Source organism: Gallus gallus, chromosome Z, assembly GCF_016699485.2.
Source record: "Gallus gallus isolate bGalGal1 chromosome Z, bGalGal1.mat.broiler.GRCg7b, whole genome shotgun sequence".
NCBI classification, from domain to species: domain Eukaryota; kingdom Metazoa; phylum Chordata; class Aves; order Galliformes; family Phasianidae; genus Gallus; species Gallus gallus.
The window spans coordinates 74829813-74848678 of record NC_052572.1 but is presented as its reverse complement, the minus strand read 5'-3'; the positions used below and the strand labels follow the sequence as shown (position 1 = coordinate 74848678).

The 18866-nt window shown below is 47.7% G+C and overlaps 1 long non-coding RNA gene across 1 annotated transcript; it reads left to right on the top strand.

Moving 5' to 3' along the window:
• Window positions 1-91: 91 nt before the first annotated feature.
• LOC112530725 lies at window positions 92-1087 on the top strand. Its single transcript, XR_003072514.2, has 3 exons — window positions 92-111; window positions 777-940; window positions 1028-1087. It is a non-coding gene; the product is annotated as an uncharacterized LOC112530725 (long non-coding RNA).
• Window positions 1088-18866: the final 17779 nt, after the last annotated feature.

Here is an 18866-nt window from a genome sequence, read left to right as displayed (position 1 = left end):
AGCCCGGGCCGCCCCGCAGGAGAGCGCGGCGTCAGCCGGAGCTGTCCGGGCAGCACCGAGTCGGAAGCTGCGGCACAACGGGAGCGAGTGCTGAGGACAGCTCCGCCGGAGGTGTGCGGGAAAACGGGAGCGGGAGAGGGAGAGGAGCCCTGCGCGGCCCCCCAAGCACACTGCCCTTTCCTCCCCCGTGGACCCCCCGTGGGGTTGGGCTGTGGGATTGGGATGAGGGCTGTGGGATGGGCCGTTGGTTTGGGACGGATGGAGGCCTCGGGTCCCCCAGCGCCACAGTGCTGCTGCCAGCATCAGAACAGTGCCCCACCGCCAACCCCTCCAGCGCTGCACCCGGTGACCCCAGACCCCCTGCAGCCAAGCAGAACCGGGGCTAAGGTGGGCTGTGGCTACTGGGAGCTGCGAGGAGGCTTCAGGGGGATATAGGGCTACTGTAGGGGGCTGTGCAGGGACTGTTAAGGTATATGGGTCTATAAGGAGCTGAGGGGTACTCTAGGGGGGATCTGGGGCTGTGGTGAGCCATCGGAGGATTTGTGGCTATAGGTGGCTGTGGGGAGGTTATGGGTGGGGTGGTATATAGCCAGGCTGCCCAGGGAGGTTGTGGAGATATTCTCTGGAGATATTCCAAACCCAGCTGGATGCCTACAGTACAGCCTGCTGTATGGAGCCTGTTTTGCGGCGGGGGGGTAGGGTTCCATGATCTCTAGAGGTCCCTTCCATCTCCTACGGTTCTGTGATTGTGTGATTGTAATCGTTGCTTCTTGCAGCAGTAGAGTGTTTCAGAAGAGAGAAAAAGATGGCGGCGGTGAACTGGCTTTCTGTGGATGGTAAAGCTGTGCTGAGAACTGGGCTGACTATTGCAGCTGAAAATGCGTGCCAAGAGTGCAGGCGCAGTGGAATAACTTTGCCGTGTAGGTTGAGCTTGTGTAAGGTAGGTGTCCTTGCTAGGTGAGCTTCTGCTTTAAAGCATCAAGTTGTAATTTGAAAAGCCAGGTTGCCAGTTCTTTCTTTCCCCAAGTGATTTTTTAGCCGGGAGAGATTGGAGGTGCTGTTTGGTGATGGAAGACGTAGAGAGGAAAAGCAAGTAGAAGGCATGCTGTGCATAGCCACCACATGCCATGGGCACCGTTGTCGTCCTGCACAAAGGAGGAGAAGCTCAGCAAGCTTGGCCTGGGCCGTGGGAAGGAGCATACAGACATCTGGACCAACCAGCAACGAGTTAGTTGTGCAGGTTGGTTGTTTTCTGCTGTTTGTCCCACGTCCTGTTGCTCAGTGGTAGATTTGTTCACGTTCAGCGCTAGCAGGAATGTCCCCGAGCATTTTTGTTTCAGCTGTCGCAACGCTTTGTTCCCTTGCTGCTGGGCTGGGGCGTTTGAAGAATGATGCATGTGCTGATGCTCAGCCAGGCTTTGGGGCTGAGTCTGCAGAGCAGGGTATGTGTGTGGCAGGAGTGAGGCTTGTGGAGGAGCAGGCCAGGTGGAATCCAGTGCGCTTTGCTGTCGTTCTCAGTGCTTGTTTTTGCTCAGAAGGGCCGGTGGTGAACCTCATGAAGCAATGCCTGCAGACAGAGTTTGCAGAGCAAGAGGTCCTGCAGGCCTTGTTTGACGCCCATGGAGCTGTAGCGAGGCTGCGTCAGTGTAGAAGAGCAGAAATCCGCGGAGGCGTGAAGGTGAGCTGTGGGCTCCAGTAGTGCAGGAGGGGACGTACGTGCTCAGGGTTTGGCTGCTTCTGCGTGTGTTAAGTGAGTGTGATAGCACTGCTTGGTTCATTTGTATGTGTATGGAACAAGTGTGACATCCTTTCTGCTGGAGTTGTGTGGAAGGAGTCCTATGTGTTTGCGACCTGACTTGAAGCCAGTGGGCATCACGGAGGAGTAGGGGAAGGGGATGAGGCGAGTCAAGCTGGTGTAAGAGCATGAGGCGTAGGAACAGGAATCTCTTTGGCCGATCTGAAGTGCTGCCCTTCTCTTTTTGGTTTAGGAATCTCTGTGTGCTTTTTAATGAAGAACAATCTCATTGTTCATCTTGTGAGCGAATTCATTCAGGCCTGTTAGTTGGTGTTGTTCTCTCCATGTAGCTGCAAGTGAAATGGATACTTCTGGTGTGATGTGCGGCACCCTCCCGTCTTCTCAGATCAACCAAGTTGGCAAGGCCTGGCTCTTGGTTGGTGAGCTGTGCCCAAGGTGAGAGAGGTGTCTGTTCTGGGCTTGATGTGTGGCAATCAGACCGTATAGCCGGTATAGGATATAGAGCAGGCATGTGTTTCTTGGTGATGCGCGTACTCCCTGGTGCAAGGGGGATCGCTCCACCTAACATTCACACTAAGTTGCCCTGTAGACATCTAATCAGCTCCCTGCCCCGTGCTTTCGAGCTGCTCTCCAGCCCTTATCTCGATGGCCTTCATCCTCCCTGTTATTCCTGACCTAGTGTCTGTGAAAGTGCTTGCAATCCCTTGTTTTCTAACACTCTCTATCTAAACTCCCTTTGTTTGCCTCTTATTTCTACTTTGTGCAGCTACTCTCCCTTTTCTTGCTGTGAGGCCCTTCTCTCTCTAACTGCAGGCTCCTGTTCTCACTCTTCAGTTCCCCCCTTTTCTATAGTCTAGCAGGGCTTCTACCTGCTAGATCATTTTGATTCTGTTCTACGTGTCCCAAAATAGGCCCTACTTCCCACCTTTGGCCTCAATGCATGTCTCTTCCATATCTCCTTTTTCTTTCTAGTACTCCGGCACAGGCAGGCAGAGCATCTCATCATGACACAGGTAAAACTTCCCAACAGCACCTAGAGGATGCAAACTAGGAAGAGCTGCTTTAACCATCCTAGACTCAGTAGCCAGCTAGTATGCAAGTTCCTTAAATCTCCTTCCCAGCTGGGGTCATCCTGACTTGTCCTATGCAGGACTTTGGTCTGTTCCCAAACTTTCCATCAATCTCTCTCGATTCTTAAATCCTTCTTGCTGTAAGCACAGCGACTCTGACTTATTACTGTGCATACCCCTCCTTCCTTGGCTGTTAATCGGTCTAGTGCCATCCTATTCTGGAGCACTGCTTTGGATAAAGGGGATACTTCTTCTTGGATTGCTCGTAATGCATGCGTTGTGCCATTCTCTATGATTTCCAGAGTTGCAGAGATATTGACTCTAGCTTTTTCTAGCTGGGCAACTCCTAGGGCCGGGATAAGGGCTCTCGGAAAGCAGTGGTATCCCTTGTTCTGTATAGCTAGGGGGTTGTATGTACGCTTCGTTTGAATCCCAGGGGTCCTCAGGAGTCCCCGAGGGATCTCCTCATGCACTGTGGTCTGGGCTATTAAGTATCCTGTAGTGCAAGTCCCTGTCCAATTTAAAGGTACTGCATTCCGTGCCTGAGTGTCCCCACGTAATCACTATGTGGTATCCATGAGGTAACTGACATGGCCTGGCCATCTTTTCCTGAAGAGTGAACGATGCTCCCATCCCTACAATTCCGAGTATGTTCTTCTCTGAGAGCCAGTGTGACTCGTTATCGATTCTAGGATCACACCCCACACTTTGGTTCCACCCCCAACTACACCCTATGCCTGTCAAGTCCTGTCAGCCAACCCCCACCCCACCTTTACCGTCAGTTTTTCTGTCTGCAGAGATAGACCTAGTAGAGTTAGTAACTAGTCAATGCAATGTAGGTCCCTTTTGTGGCTTGTCTTCTATCCCAAACTTACACTTTCCGTGCTCTAGCCAATCTGGAACGGTCCAATGTAGTGCCACTATCCCATAAAGGGGCACCTTTCCCTCCCCTCTAGGGAGGGCATTGCATATCCAACAAGATTTGTTGAGAGCCTGGCCCATTTTCTCAGTTCTTCGGAAGTAGCTCTTCTCTTGCCAAGCTGTGACTACTACACCAGTCGTACTGACCATTCTCAAACTCTTCTCCGTGCTTTCGGATCCTGATTTTCAGCGGTCCTCTCTCTTGTGCTGTCCACTGTGGTCCTGGTGCTTTCTTCAGGCAGGTATGATGTATCCACGGTGTAAGCCCCTCTACCTTGGCCATGGTGTGGGTGGTCAGGAGAAGTTGGTAGGGTCCTTCCCACTTTGGTTCGAGAGGTACATCTGAGGGAGATTGAACGTAAACATGGTCGCCTGGCAATACGTGGTGCACTGGAGCGTCAGTGCTTCAGTCAATCAGTTCCCAGTCATGTGCTTCTTTGTTGGACCACCTTGGCAAAAATGTGGGCCTTGCTCTGCTGAGATTGCTACAGGAGCCCCTAACCTTGGAATTCACAGCATGTAACAGCATTTTCGTTACTTCCCCAGCCTTAGGAGTCCTCCAGGGAAATACCTCTGGCCATCCCCAATAGGTATCAGTTAGTGCCAACATCCAGCGATCCCCCCCTTTTCTTGGGGGTTTCAGGAAGTCACTTTGTCACTGTTGCCCTGGAAGGTTCCCTTTCCCAATAGGCCCACTTGTAGCCCTTTGCTGGTACTAGGATCGTGCTTTGTAACCTCTGATTACGGTCTGGAATTAAAGCCCTCTTCAACAACCTGTTCTGCCCCCTGGTCCACCATCTTCTCTCCACTTTCCGGTACGGTGTTCCCTTTCTGATGTCCTTGACAATGGATGATAGCCACGCTCTTTGTTGATTTACATCAGGCTGTTTTTCCTTGTGTGTGAGCAATCCTCGCTCTCTTCAGGTGGTCCTATGAGCATGTAGCATCCCATCTCCACAATTAGCATCTGTGCGTCTATGTCAGGCTCTTGTCAAGGCACTTATTTCAGGCTTCCTAGAGACAGTCCCCCCAGGTCATGGTTGTGTTTCGGTGACCTTGTCAGTAGCAGTTCCTGCATATCCTGCCTTACGGTTTCTTTGTCTCACCAACCTGCTTGCATCAGTAAGCCAGGTGTCTTCTGCATCTCCTAAGGATTCATCTTTCGGGTCCGACTGGCAAAGGTCCATAGCCGCAGTTGTTTCCAAGCAGTCCTGAAATACTGGTTCTCCAGGAGTTCCGCTAAGGAAAGATGCTGGGTTGACAATATTAGTTACAGTTATTTCTGCATCATCCTGCTGTACCAGGATGGCCTGGTATTTCAGGACCCTCTGGGGGTGAGAGCCAATGCCCCCTTTTACCTCCAATACAGTAGACACTGCATCAGATATTAAAACTGTTCTTCTTTGGCCTAGTGTAAATTTACCAGGTTCTTGAATCTTGAGCACTGGTGCAGCCACCGCCCTCAAGCACTCTGGCCATCTCTTACTTACTTCATGAAGGGGCTTTACCACCAGTCCGTAGCTGTGTATCCACAGTTGGCACCCTGCTGTCATTCCTGAGAATGTACGGAGTTCCTCGGCACTTTGTGGCTCAGGGCTTTGGCAGATGGCTTCTTTCCTGGCAGTCCTTGAGGTTCCAAGTCCAGCTGTAATCTCCTATCCCAGATAGGTCCCTTGCCATTGAGTTCTTGGTGCCTTCTGTTGAGAAAGTCGATCATCATTGAAACCAAGAAATTCAGCACATTCGCAGTCCATTGCACACAGCCCTCTTTGTTTCTGTGGCATCCACATGCTGCAGTCAAGTTCCACCGTGGGATGGAGGAACGCAAATCTCAGGCTCCTGAGTTGAGCAGTTCTCCAAAATCCTTGGGCTATTCTCACAGCCCTGGCTAACACTGTCCAGGTGAATGGAGTCTTTTTTGTCCCGGACTGGGGCTCTCCTATTCAATGGCAAATCACCTTAGGCTTCCTTTGGCCAAACCAGGCAGAAAAGGCATCCTTCACATGCAGAAGGCAAACTCCACCTACTCATTCCCTAACTTAGTTACTAAAGTGTATGGATTTGCCGCCACAGAGTGAATACATTCAACAGTTCTATTACTTGCCCTCCAATCTTGTACTAAACTATAGCACTTGCTATCCAAGTTTTCATCGGCAAGATTGGAGTATTGAATTTGGATTCACATTCAATTAGTAATCCGAAATCCACAAGTTATCTATGGTTTCTTTTCTCCTTCTCTAGTTGCATATCCTCCAAGGGATATGAGGCTTTACCCTGAGTGGGCTAGCCGTAGCTCTTGCTTTAAACTTAGGGCTGCATTTTGGCTCTACCAGGCATCCCCGATAGCCACACAGCTAAGCATACCTTAGTGAAGATTTCTGTAACTTCTTTAGGGAAGTTTCTGTTGCTCTTCCCTTGCGTCCGACTTGCAGGTCCCCTTCCCCAGGCATCCTGTGAGGCCCTTCTCAGAGTCTCTAACTGCAGGGTCCCGTTCTCACTCTTCAGGCTTTGAGACATGCCTTCCAGTTGCACGTTGTGTTCTTTGTGTTGTGTTGACCTCTTGAGCTCCAGCCCTAAGGGAGGATCCGAGCGGTAGCGCAGAAGGAACGGTTTAGAGTGGAAGTGCACTGCAAAGGGCCGGAGGCAGCAGGAGCAGGGAAGTGATCATCGCCACTGTACTGCACTCAGCACTGGTGAGTCCTCTCCTTGAGTAGTGTGTTCAGTTCTGGGCCCCTGTCTAGAAGGGGGACCCTGAAAGCCTGCAGTGTGTCCAGAGAAGCGCAATGAAGCTGTGAGGGGTGTAGAGCACAAGTGTGATGGGGAGCGGCTGAGGGAAGTGGGATTCCTTAGTGTGGAGAAGAGGAGGCTGAGGGAAGACTTTCTCCCTCTGTCCAGTTACGTGACGGACAAGAGGTTATGTGGAGGTGGGGGTGTTCCTTTTCTCGCATGGAACTAGTGCTAGGACTAGAGGGAATGGCCTCAGGTTGCATGAGGGGAGATTGAGGTTGGATGTGAAGAAGAACTTCTCCCAGTGGGTAGTCAGCCGCTGGAGCGGGCTGCCCAGTGAGGTGATAGAGTTACTGTCCCTGCGGGTGTTCAAGGGACATTAGATGTTGCACTGAGGGATGTGGCTTAGTGGGAAGGAAATATTGGTGGTAGGTGGGTGTTTGGACTGGATGATCTCAGAGGTCTTTTCCTACCTTGCTGATGCTGTGACTGTAGGAAAGGCATCTGCTGGGTGAGTGCTTTGCTGGGTGAGCATCACCCTGCTGGAAAGCAGGCAGCTGTTGTCTTTGCAGACAGCCAGATCCACGGGGATTGGAAGCCTTTGGAACAGGAACCTTGTCTTTCACGTCTCATGCCCAACAACTCATGCTGTTTGGAAGCAGCACCTTAGAGGCAACCTTGATTTCTCCAGCCTTCTCCGAGCTTTCCTAGAATCATAGAATCGCTAAGGTTGGAAAAGACCCACAGGATCATCCAGTCCAACTGTTCGCCCTTCACCAATGGTTCCCCCTAAACCATGTCCCTCAACACAACATCCAAACGCTCGTTGAACACCACCAGGGTCGATGACTCCACCACCTCTCTGGAATGGCAGCCCATTCCAGTGCCGGGCCACCCTTTCAGACAAGTAGTATTTCCTAACGTCCAGCCTGAAGCTTCCCTGGCGCAGCTTGAGGCCATTCCCTCTAGTCCTATCACTAGTCACCCGAGAGAAGAGGCTGGCCCCCAGCTCACTACAGCCTCCCTTCAGGTAGTTATGGAGAGCAATAAGGTCTCTCCTGAGCCTCCTCTTCTCCAGACTGAACAATCCCAGCTCCTTCAGCCACTCCTCATAAGGCCTGTGCTCCAGAGCCCTCATGCTCTTGATCATGCCCAGCTTGCTGGCTGTGGCTTTGTGATGCTTTTGAGTGAGGGATGCCTGGGCTGGCCCCCGACAGCTCTCTCCTCTCTCCCGCCGTGTCCATTCCTGGCTCCCAGCTACGAGCTGGCCCTGCAGAGCATCTCCAGCCCTGTCAGCATCACCATCCAGCAGCGGCAGGAGGAGCTCCCCCTGACCAATGCCAGGCACTACTGCTCGGTCTGCAGGTTAGCTGCCATTTACCTCTGGGTGTCTCTTGCAGAAGACTCATACAGCAGAGCATTTTCCTCATCTGCAGCATACAAATGCTACAAAAGCAGAAACAACCCAGGAAGCTGTCTATTTGCGAGTCTGCATGGACATGCACTGTCTGTGTTTTCTGGTGCTCTGCCATCCTTTATTTCCTTCTCCTTGCTTGTCCATATGCTGCTCAGGATTGGAAAGCTGCATGTCCCATAATTCCCCAGAACCCAACTTAGGTGAGTGGTTGCCTGAACAGGTAAGGACTGTGTAAATATACAAATCTTTCCCATTGCACAGCCTTGCAGTGCTGCCAGACTTTGTTATGGCTCTTTAGGACACCTTGCAGGCTGTATGACATTTTCCTCTCACCTTTCCCTTTCTTTCCCCGAGGTTTTGCCTTGCTTTGCCCTTTTATTCCTGCTACCTTCCTCTGTGTTGCTCAGGTGTTGCCGTTCCTTTGTGAATATCAAATCCGGAAGCACTGCCGCTCCACATGAGAGCCGTCCTGTCAGGTTGCATTGCTTCACTTGTGAAGGCCCAGGACCTTTTTCTGGGGCCCTCGAGCATAGATGCAAATGGCAGCGGGAGGCCTGAGTGGCTGGGATGTAGCCTAAATTTTAGTCTTGACTGCGATGGTGACCTAAAAACCTGCAAGTGAAGAATGGTCGTGGGATGGAACAAAGTATCCTGACAGTTTTGAGACAGCTTGTAGTTGTGGCTGTAGCCACAAGTGTTTTGTTTCGTAGAGGGAGCTCATGTGGGTTGTCGGTCTTGTCCTTGCGAAGACTTGTTCTGCAACAGGTGTTCCACTTGGGCTCCGTAGCACGTGCTGGCCATGCGGGTACAGCATGCAATGGAACAAACCCTGCAGGCCCTGGGGAGAGGCAAAGCAGGAGAGTGGCTGCCCCACGGTGGGGATGAAAGGCAGAGTGCCCTTTGAAGCAGGGGATGCCCTGCTGGCTCTGCCGATCGCATCCACTGCTGGCACGTTCCTTCTTCCTCCTTTCTGGCAGTTTGCTGTCGAGCAGATTGAGGTGGAAGTCAAAGACTCAAATCCAATGTTGCGAAGCCACTGCAGATGCCAAATCCCTGCACGGGAGACCTGGCCGTGTGCAGGAGTTACTGCAGGATGAGGAGCTGCTATTGGTCTTCTAGCAGGTAGGAGTTTGTTATCCACACGTAATACTGTATGTATTTGTTGTTGTTTTAATATCAGTGCCAGTATGCAGTCTGATCCGATGTGTTTGAACAGTGTGGTGTAAGGATTGTCAGCTGAGAACAGCAGCAGAACATGGGGCTGTTGCAGGGGGAAGGCGTGGGGAAGGAAGCGGGGAAAGGAAAGGGAAAGCCTGGAAAAGGAATGGGGAAGGCACGGGGTGAAGGAAGGGGGCAAGACACAGGAATGAAGGGGAAAGGACAGAATACCTGTAGAGCAGCCAAAAAGCAGTAACAAGCTCTGGGAGGACCGTAGAGTGCCAGATTCTGTGCTGGGTGTTTATCTGTGTGTGTACGTTGTCACTGTTTGTGCCTGGCTGCACTGCTCCAGCCCAGAGCCCGCTGCCTGCAGCTGCATCTTTGCTTCCTTCCCTCCTGCCCGGAGCCCCACGGGTGCTCCCACAACTCCCTTCCCACCCCCAAAATGCCAGAGAAGACACCTGGCAGTGGGATGGAGGAATCCCAGCAGCCCGTTTTCCTTCTGCCTGCAGCTCTCTCCTCCTCTGCCACACAGGGCTCCAGACTGTCCAATGGGAAAGACGTGGGGGAAAGGGAGTGCTGGCAGGAGCGACTGCTGCGGCCGACTGGGGAGGGTCTGCATCCCACGTGCCCTCCTGTGCTCTCTCTCCAGCTGCAGGAGGGCCAGAGAAGGGCAGATGAAAAGCTGCAGCTGAGCCTGATGGACCTGCACAGTTCTGGGGCTGTCTTCTAGAGGTAGCTGTGATTTACATTAGGTAGCTGTGAAATACATTAAAGCACGAAGAAGACAGAGGCTGAGTGAACACCAATATGGCGCTCTGCTTTCTGCCACCGTGCTTTAATTTTGTTGTCGTTAAATGTACTGGGCAGTTACATTTTGGTACGTGAATATTTAAAAACAGTGCAACAGATGCTGGCAAAAAGTAATTAAAATTTTTATTATTATTATTATTATTATTATTTTCTTTTTGTAAAGCACTTAGCACGGCTTTCCTGAGTTTGGAGGAGTTTCCCTCTGTTTTCTTCGTCTTCACCCCCACCGCCCCCCACTTCTCATTCCGTGTTCTTCCCCCGTCATCCCGACAGAGCACTGACCGCCAGCGATTGCGCCGCGGGCCGCATCGATCCCGTCGAGGTTCTTTCCGCGGTCTCTGCCGCCACCTCGTGGCCAATGCGCGGAACTGCCGCTGTCCGCTGCTCAGTCCTGCAGGCGGCACAACGCGTGCGCGTAGGAATGCGGAAGTGGCTTCGTAACCGCTCTGTGCAGCTCATCCGCCGCTCTCTATTGTGGTTAGTCCTCCAGGTCGTAGCGAGCATGCGCCCGACGACTCCAAACCATTCCGCCGATCGGCCACGCGGGGGCGCCAGAGACCGCGGAAACGACGACTCCGAGCGGATCGACGTTGACCCGCACCGCCTCGTCCCGTGAGGCGGCCCGAACCGGCGCGGAGCGGCCGCTGCCCTCGGGGGAGCCGTGCGGGGAAGCGGGGCGGCGCTGAGCTTCGGGAGCGAGGAGGAGGAGCGGGAAGGTGAGCGACTCAGGGCAGGTGGGGCTGTCAGTCCTTTTGTCGTGGCTCTTCAGCCTGTTCAGACAAGGCAGTGGGCAGCTGAGATGTCCTGGGTGGAGATGGGAACTTGCAAGGGAGCGTGTGAGAAGGACAGGTGGGGTCAGGCATCTGCAGCTACCGAGATAGCCATCCCCATCACCTCTCAGTGCTCATCTTAATTGAAATGTTTTCATTGAAATCTGCTCCCCCCTTCAGGGAAGGAAGTTAAATTAAAGTCTGCTTCTGCGTTCAGTTAAAGTCTTTCTCAAACTGAGCAATCGTATGAGATACCGAAGGAGATTTTGTTGTTTTTTTTTTTAAGAAAATTAAAAAGCAGAATTGTAATAAATGTAAACTTTTCAGGGGTATTTCATTTAATAACTAGTGAGAGCTGTAAGCATAAGCTTTTGGGTTATAAGGTTAGTAAGGAGACGATTCAGATCGTTTGTGTTGGGCAATGAGCACAAGGTAAGTGCTGATATGCTTCTGTGCCTGCAGCTTAAATTAAGTTGGTATAAATTATATATATATATATATAAATTATAATATTGGTATAATTAAATTAACCTGTACTTGAGTGTTTAAGAGAGCTTTGAACTGTTGTGTTGCTGGTTGTATTTGATGGAAATGCTGTGTTTTCTTATGCTGCAGTATGTCAGTAGGGGCAGATGGTTTTGTGTCTTGTGTGCACTGAAGCCAGCTGACGCTGATACAGATGAACAGCCCAAGCAGAAAATGCTTCTGGCTTCTACTTCTCTGTAGAACTGAAGAATCAGTAGGGGTAATTTGGGACATACATACAAGGGGACACAAATAACAGGAGACGGTAGGGAGCTGACTGTTGAAATCTAAATGCAATAATGTGTAAAGTTTGGAAGCTGGAACTTAACATGCAGGCTCAGTTTGCCTTTTCCATTGTTGGGAACAGACTGTGGTAGGCACTGTCCGTTTCCATCCAGGACTGGGAAGCGGTGAGCTGGTATTCCATCACTTGTTACAAGGTGTAAAGCAAACGAAGGTGATGTGGAGCCTTTGTTTGGGACGCAGGCACTGTAGAACAGGAGGACAAGGAAGGATTGACTGATAACTGGCAACAGCTTGAGAAGAGTGAGTCTGGGGATGTAGCCCTTTCTGGTTCTAACTGGTGTGCAGGTGGGGTGGGTGCAAAGCATGCAGACTCTGAGTGTGTGTGCACTCTGGGAAGCACAGCTGGAAGCGTCACCACGAAGGGCAGAGAGGAAGGGTGGATCTGGGGTCCCTCCCTGTGCTCACTCAGGTGCTCACCTCCCGGTTCAGGCTGTGACCTGGCAATCCCCCTGCACGAGGGAGCAGCCACAGCTGTCCTACAGTTCACTGATAATATTGACTGTGCTTCACTCTGGACACTGTGAATTTTCCATCAGGAGGTTTTATTTACTTTGGTTAGTCTCCAAATGAAGAGCAGAAGCAGAATCAGTGTTCTGCATTCACCTCTTTGTCTTGTTCCTGGATGCAGTCACAGTTTCCATGCAAGTTGTTGCATAAGCTACATAGGACTGAGATGATGGACTGTTGAGAGCGCAGTAGTTTCTTACAGACTACCTCTGGCAGGGATAGTATGGAGTACCATGTTAGATGTTTGGTGTTTCAGGTGGGGGGAGTTCCTAGTATGAATGTGGTGAAGTGAAGGTCGTTAGAGATGCTTTTAATGTCCTTTGGCAGCTCACAAAGTACCTTACTGTTACAGCCTGTGTCTCTAGGGTTGCATACTTACTTCTGCTTCCTCACTGTGTTTCCTTAGGCTATTGCTCTCACCGGGTGTTCTTAGTATATCACTGAGCTTTCTTTTACGTATGTACGTGGTGAATAACTCACCTGAGTTCATTACAGAATGCAGGACTTGCAGGCGGCAGCTGAGAGAGCGTTCACAAACAGCTGGTCACCACGAAGGCATGTCGAGTGATGAAGAACTGGCTCTGACAGAGGTGACTGAATTCCAGAAGAGCAAAGGTTGGTCAGGATATGAGAGCAAAATTCCTCCCGTATTGAGAAGGATTTTCAAGGGAGAGTGAAGAAATACTCCTTTTGAATGGTATATCGTTTATTTTCTACAGCACAGAATTAATGCATTTAAACAATTCTGACCAATGCCTTAGGAAGAATAGGTAAGATTGTAGGCTTCTTTAGTTTAATCAGTTTTTTGTCCAAAGTTGGAATGTATTTCAAATTGAGATTTGAACTGCCTTAGTGAGCAGGTCACGAGGAGCTGGGAGAGGCACGATGCGTATTTGCTGAATAACAGAGGAAGGATTTTCGTGTCTGAGCTTTTAAGAGACATACAAAATATGAAAAGTAATGGGTATTTAAATCTGTGCAGTTGTTCAAAACCGCAGAAGTCTTTTTGTGGTCTTCTGTATCTTTTTTTTTTTCCTGAAAAAGGCTTTGCCAGAGTGCAGGACGGGGGCATGCTGCTTGCAGGGAAGACTTCTGTACAGGAGCTTTGCCGTGGGTTATAGAGGCATTCCAGAGCTTGAGATAAGTGTTGTTAACTAGAAGGAGGGCATCTTTTCCTCTTGTCAGGTTGCTTGCATAAGAATCACTTGCATCTTTATTAATGTGGAGCTGTTTGCTGACATTTTGACAACCCTACCCTCTGAAATCTAGCTTTACATTCAGTTTTAGCTTGCTGCTTTGGTCCATTCAGTGATTAGAATCCATGTAAAACTGTTAAATGAGAATCTTTTGGTCTCATTAGAAATATTTTTGCATGGAGCTTTTTCTCTCAATCCTGACAGCTGAACAACGAATGGGAATGATCTTTCAGCAGAATTCTACAGACCTGAAAGAGATGCCCTGGTTCAGAGCTGTAGAAGGATTCAGCGATGCCAAAAAGCCGTCTGAATCAAAAAGAGATGATGATCCTGATGAAGAAGTTTTGCCTAGAGTGATTGAAAAAACTATCCTGCCAAAAATTACAGGTATATTGAGATTGTCTTGAGAACGTTCACTGCAGCTAGGTAATGAAACCTTAAATAAGTGGTAATGTAAAATTATGTTGATAGTTACAATTACTTGTTAAGGTTACTGGAAATGAAAGGTTTAGCTTTTTGAATGTTTACTTCCTTGAAACTAGAGCAGATAGCCACTTGGATATCATGAATGAAATAATTCCTATTTTTCAGCATTTGTCAAGAATGTGTGGGATCCTTTATCGACTTCACAGACTGAGAACCTTACACAGCTTTGCGGTAACGTGTTTGAAAAACAAGTCCTGTCCAGAAGGGAATGCAGTCAGGCAAAACAGGTAAAGGCTGTTGTGGTAATGGGGAAGGAAGTTCTTGATACGGTGTATGCACTTCACTGTAAATATTCACTGTAACATACACTTAGCCCAGTTCTGGTTTTATTCTCATGCAAATCTGGGAGTTTATCCAGCATAAAGTAGGTGAAACTAAGTTGATGTTTAGGCCCTTAGCATGAAAAGAAATACTAACAAACGTTTATGCAGTCGCCACACTTGACTTCAGGAAGAAGCTTTAGATAAGATTCTGTTTGTATAGTAGATGTGGTGTTTTGTTGTGGTTTTTTTGATAGAACTTCATAGCTGGTAAATACATTAATCTCGTTATCCAAGAGGATTTTATCAAAAAAAAGAAAAAGAAAAAGATGGTTAAAGCTGAGACTTGCTCACAGGTCTTTAATGCCGTTGTAAGTGGAAGGTGAGATCCTTTTCTTGTGAGGGTGTGTTAATATTTTTCCTTTTTTCTTTTTTTGACAGAATTTGATTAACACGGTTGTCCTGAGGATGAAGCAGTCTGTAGAGGAGGATGTCTTTATCCCTCTGTATCCGAAAAGGTAAGCTGTCTCTGGGAATTTATTTTTTTACTTTTTAAATTTTTTATTTTTAGTCATAGAATCATAGAACTGCTCAGGCTGGGAAAGACCTTAAAGACCACCAAGTCTACCTGCAACCTAACCTCTTTTTTTAGCCTTTGTTCTATTTTTCTGTACCTTTTCCCCAGAAGCGTGGGTGAAATATATTGTAGACATCCATGAGCAAACGGAACAAATGTGCCTTCTACTGTTTCTCTGTAGGAATAGTTACCAAACATTGATGTTTATGAACTCATTCCAACAAGAGTAACTACGCAGTCAACTTAGTGCTTTTTTGCTCCTGTAACTAAGAGCTTTCATAAATGGAAAGATCTTAGTTTATGGGGCACAGCCCAGAGTCTGGTTTTGTGATCTGAACTTGGAGTATCTGAGGGCTTGTGTTATTTGTGGTGGTCTGCTCCCCCTTCTACTCCTGACTCCTCCTTTCTTTCCTGAAATAGTTGATATTGCTGATGCTTATTGCTGGTCGCTCTTAGAGAGAGGATAACTGGTAAGAGTCTGGTAGGTGTGGGGTTAAGACACAGCTGGGAGAAGAGTGTTGCTAAGCCTGATGCAGCATGTTTGTCTGGTTACAAGCAGTGCTGTTTTGCTGAGAATCCATTAAACACATACTCGAGCGTTTCCAACTGCTAATTCCATTGGGTATTGCAAGGAGTTTCAGTTAACAGCTGTTTCCTTAGACATTTATTCTGGTTGTCACTGCTGAAAGAATCCCATAGTTGTAATTCATCGGTGTTTAAGAGATGAATTGTCTGCTTGTCTTACTTTCAGGTCAAACAAAATCCTTATTTCCTCTTCCTCTTTTTCTGACCAGCACTGTGGAAGACAAATCATCGCCATGTTCAAAATTCCAAGGCAGACGGTTTTGGTCAGCTGTTGAGGTAAAGAAAAAGCACCGATCTTGTCTGTGAATGTCATTTTAGTTAAAAGTAGACTGTCGTCTTTGAGGAAATGTATCTTCAGTCAAATCTGATTCCTGAGAACTTAATGCATTTTAATAGGAAGGTTAGCTATTTTCGTCAGTGAGCTATTTATGCTCACCCACCTCTGATACGTAGTCAAGAGACTTTAATTTCATCATCTGTTCCTGCTAACCTTCCATGAGATCAGTCATTGGCACTCTGTGGATAGGTCTGTTTCCTCAGTATGTGCATACAGTGCCCATGTTGCTCTTGTAGAATGGAATCCCTGCGTGTGCCTATAAGCGTATTAGTATAGCTTTATTCAGTCTAAAGCGCTGAGTTAGGAATGTCTGAATGCCTGTGATTCAATTCCCTCTTAGATCCGTTTCCTCTATGAGTGTATTTGGATTCGTACTAAAGATGAGGTTTAGATGCAGGAAAACACATTAACGTCCCAGTTCCCCTGCTGTGTGTGCTAACAAGGCCATGGTGACAGCTCTGCATAGGCTTCCTGCTGCCATGTTGCACATTCCTGTAGAAAAATCAGGGAATTTGGGAATGTTGAGGACTTGCCATATTCACTCCTGGGGCAAGCTGTTGTGTAAGGGTTTGTCATGGACAGATGCAGAGAAGACAAGAGGGAGCTTAGTACTGATACCTGGCAGACACGAAACAGACATAATATTCTGGTATCACCTTCTGAGACTGTGTATTGCCTGATTTAAATGTCCTGTCAAATACATGTTTCTAAAAGCGAGACCGGTGGTCTTTCCCTGCAGATTGAAGTTTTCTCCTTTCAGTTTGTTTTCCATCCTCACTGTCAGGGTTCTCTTTAGAAGTGGTGATGTGCAAAACAGTTGAAAATGTGTTTGTGTTGGGTATCTTCTGACAGTTTGCCACTCTTTTTTTTTTCTGGAGTGAAGTCGTGAATTTGTTTACCCCAGAGTAAGTAGTACTGCGGGTCATGCATTAAACTCTTTGGATCTGTTCAGCAGCTTATTAGTGTGACTTATCTGTGCTTGAGACTGCCGTTGTGCAGCCCCTATTGGTGCTGTCTTTTAAAGCAGGTGATCATCTGCAGGCTGCCTATCGGGAATGTCCTCTAAACCATGCCCAGAAATTGTATGGGAGAGTACTCACAAAGGGCTGGGCGAGAAGAGGACAGGAACCATTTTAATGAGGAAGTACAGTTGATGAGGTTTTGATGTTTGTGCCATCATACAGTCTAACTTTCCTAGCAGCTCATGCAGTCAAAAGGAAGTGTCCTGCCAAGCACTCCAGAGAAATATGCAGTAGTCCGTGGGCTTTGCGACTGCTTTCTGACTGGTGACTGCTAAGATCACGTACTGTGTCTGTGTGGGTGAACTACCTTGAGGTTAACAGCTACCTTGACATTAACCATTCTGTGTTGAGGGGGAGACCAGCGATGTTCTTACGCTGGGCTTAAGTCTTTTTAAATAGTCATTTCTACAGTGATAACAGGTAACTGAAGACAACCCTTGCTAAGGAATAATACTGAGGTCAAGTACAAAAGAATCTTTTTGCTGCTATGGATCAAGGCTATCAACCTTAGCTGTGTTATGAGGCTGGTGGCGTTTAATCCTATGTAGCGTATGTTAGCAAATTGTTAATGAATTGGAAGGGTAACATGCTCTATATTTCCTTGGGGGGTGTTGTGTTTATGTATGAGGGTACAGCTCATAGGCACATGTAGAATTAATCTACTTCAAAATACTATTGATGATCTGTAGTTTTTTAGTGACTAATTGGCAGTAAGCTTGGAGAGAATAAATCTTGTTTTTTGAGTACTGAGATTGGATGGACATGGTATCTTTTAAGTTTAAAAAGGAGGTTCTAACGCACCCTCAACCATCAGATATGCATGTTCTGTTCCTTCATTACTGCAGCTGCTCTCCAAGGTTCTCCTTTGGGATGGGACTGTACAAGAAGACACAGTCCGTGGTGTGGGACTGAGCAAGCTGCTGAATCGTTACCTTCTTCTGAACCTCTTCAACACACCACCAGGGCCAGAAAACATAGGGAAGTGTAAAGAGGTGAAAGGTCTTATTTCCATGGGGACAGATGTAGTCTGAAGTGTAATTATTTAACATTGGAAGTTGTTTTTTTGTTTGTTTCTTTGTTTTTTAATGACCTTGGTGTATAAAAGAATTTCAAAGCAAGCATTGGTTCCTAGGCTTTAGGAATAACTGCTTAAAATGATGTTTTTGTTTTTTGAAGAGTAAACACTGCCAATAATAACTGAACTAGCCAAAAGGAGAAGTCTGCCAGAAGTGGTGTGACTTAGTTTTATTGAAAGCCTTTTTTTTTCTTTCTATTTTTTCTTTCAGAATACTCTCTGGGTGAACAGGTGGTTGCATGCTTCCCAGAAAGGTGGTTCCAAAATCATGGAAGTGGGTCAACTCTCCCCGAGTTAGTGAACTTCTGCCAGCATTTGGTTCAGTGAGCACGTATGCTTCACAGGAATAACCACAGGTAACAAACAACATGTTCTTTGGGATGCAGCACTTCCTCATATTCTTTATGTTAGTATTTCTTTTAGGGACGCGGCGCAATGGGCATGGTGGTGATGGGTTGCCAGCTGGACTAGATGATCTTTGTGGTTTTTTCCAACCTTAATGATTCTATGATTCTTAAATTCCTCAAGCCTCATGCATTTAACACTTTCAGTGATGTACTTCCAACATCTACGTAGAACTAAAGATGCAATCCATAACGTAAAATGGATCGCTTTTGCAGTACTAGTTCCGGCTAGTTTGAGGCTCTAGATGTTGGGTGCAGTTAATGGTCAGTGTAGCTCAAGGCACGTTTTAGCTTTATTGATTTTGAAGTCAGGTGTGAATGTGTTGCTATGTCAACTTGTTTTTGTAATAGTGATGAAGCTGAAGAAGTTGTTCTCCTGTTGGTGAGAGTCCAGGCTCTGCGTATTGCTGAAGAGCTCACTGAAGAGTGCAAACGGGAACATCTTAAATCTGTGATCAGGAAATAAGGATTTCTTTCAAGCAGCAGTTCTTTTACTGAAACAAGCCTGATGCTCACTCTAAAAAAGTGGTAACGTTTAATGAGTGGACTGTCTACAGTTGTTTTACTGTGAAGTATTTTGTTTTGTTTTGTTTTTTTTCCCAATGTCTTCTGATGCCATCTACTCCTAGACAGAATCACAATGGTCAGTGTGAAGTGCAGGTGTTCTGAAATATATGACGAAGCCTCACTGCTTCCTTCTTTTGGGAAGGATGACTGCAGTGAGTGCCTGTAACGTTACCACTGCTGGTGAGCAGACAACTTCACAAGCTGTTTTCAGTACCACACCAAATCACTCTGACCCAGGAGTCACTGAACTCTAACTTACTGTCCACTTAATGAGATAGCTCTACCAAACTCACAGTGAGTTCTTCATAGCTTTCTGACCCTGACGCAGAAGCAGGAATTCTGTATGCAGTGAGAAGTTTGATCTATGAACATCTACTGATGGTAAAC